Source organism: Rhinopithecus bieti, unplaced genomic scaffold (genome assembly GCF_001698545.2).
Source record: "Rhinopithecus bieti isolate Rb0 unplaced genomic scaffold, ASM169854v2 scaffold_26546, whole genome shotgun sequence".
Taxonomy (NCBI): Eukaryota; Metazoa; Chordata; class Mammalia; order Primates; family Cercopithecidae; genus Rhinopithecus; species Rhinopithecus bieti.
In genome coordinates this window covers 1464110-1465709 of record NW_016812367.1, presented here as the reverse complement: position 1 = coordinate 1465709, position 1600 = coordinate 1464110, and the positions used below count along the sequence as shown (strand labels likewise).

The 1600-nt window shown below is 65.3% G+C and overlaps 1 protein-coding gene across 1 annotated transcript in view; it reads left to right on the top strand.

Moving 5' to 3' along the window:
• The first annotated feature begins 1222 nt into the window (after window positions 1-1222).
• Window positions 1223-1600, top strand: part of NSD1 (nuclear receptor binding SET domain protein 1) — a 177671-nt gene continuing 177293 nt past the window's right edge. Inside the window, exon 1 of the mRNA XM_017896072.1 lies at window positions 1223-1474. The gene's annotated coding sequence lies outside the window, so the exon portion shown is untranslated. The remainder of the gene's footprint in view (window positions 1475-1600) is intronic.

The window sequence follows — 1600 nt, the reverse complement described above, 5'->3', positions numbered from 1 at the left end:
GTAATTGTCAGTCAAAATGATTGGCTCAAATTATTAGGTGTGAAGAAGGAACCAGTCAGAGCTTCCCTGTTGAGTCGAATTGCCCAGTTGGGATGAGCAGGGTGAGTGACCCTGGCAGAACAAAGGGCTGGCCCTTGTAGGTATAGACTGGACTTTTCTCTGGTTGGTCCCAGCACATAGACAACTGCCAACCTGACTTTGCACCTGGGAATCTTCAGGGTACCTCAGACTCTTCAACAGAAGGAGCCTCCCTGAGGTCACGGCTCTCTCATCACTCCCGTTCCAGTGGGCGCTTTCCTTTTAACAAAGCCCACTCGCTGTCTTGGCGAGGTCTGCATCCGGCACTGGCAGACATGTGCTAAGGGCCTGTTGACTTGGGAGCCTCCATCACTGGACTGTGGGCCTTGGAGAGCAAAAGGGTAAGGGCATCTCGAGCTCCACGCCCGCTGGGCCAGTCGCTGGGTGAAGGAAAGATGGAGTTTAGCTGGCCAGCACTGATGTCACACAGGGCAACGCCAAAAGTGGCCTTTCTCCCAGGTGGGCTCAAAGTTAACAGAAGGCAGTGAGTAAACAGTCCATTGGGGCAATAACTATGCACATTTACTAAGCCATGGGAAGAACACTAGTCACGTGGCCCTCGAGGGCGGCGCCCTCAGCTTGAGATGGAGTTAACTCCAAATCTAATCACAGAAGGCTTTCTGGAGGAGGCGGAATTTTTATGGCGGCCGGATCCGGCTCTCTCTGAACAGCGAGAAGGCGCTTAGCGCCCTAGGGACCAGGTAACTCCTGAGGTGAGCTTCTTGGTGGGGATCAAGCCCAGGGGCCGACGGAGTCCGGGCTGGGGGAAGGGTCCGAGGAGCTGGAGTCGCGAGTTCAGGCCCAGCTCGGGCTCCCTGTCCTGCCCTTCCGCTGTCTTGGGGGATTGGACGCCACGCGGCCGCGCTAGGGTCGGTGCTGCGGGCCCGGTGCAGGATGCAGGCCGTGAGGCCCCAGGCCGAGAGCTGCGCCAGCCGGCTTGTCCCGGCCAGCCGGGCGGTCCCGTGTGCCGGCGCAGTTCCGCTGGGGTCCAGATGCCCGGCCCTCAGGGGCGAGGCGCGCGCTCCCCGGGGAACCGGCTGCGGAGCAGTCGGCCCGCGCTGGGCGGCGGTGGCACGAGAGGGCCATCTGCCTGGGTGCCGAGAACTGCAACGTCCGCGGTGCGAGGCGCGGCCCGTCCCGGCCCCCAGCCCGGCGCGCACGCACATACCCACGCCGGCCGGCGCCCGCTGCCCGAGCCCCCGTGCCAGGCCCAGACCCTGACTAGGCGCGGGAGGCGGTGCAGGGACTAGAGAACCCCCTCCCCGGGCGTTCCCCTCGCCCCGCCCGAGGCTGCGAGGACCCTTGGGCTCGGGGGTGGTGAGGGAGCTTCGTCCCGGCTGGGGCCGCGCTGGGGACTCGGCCTCCCTGGGCGGGGGCCGCACGGCTGCAGGCCGAGGTGCGGGTCCGCTGTCAGGCTGCAGCCCGGCTCCGTGCGGGGGTGGGCTCAGCGCTGGGGTCGCCTGGCTTCGTTCTCGCGCGGAGGCCGCGGCCGGGCGAGCAGTGCCCGGGCGGGTAACCCGAC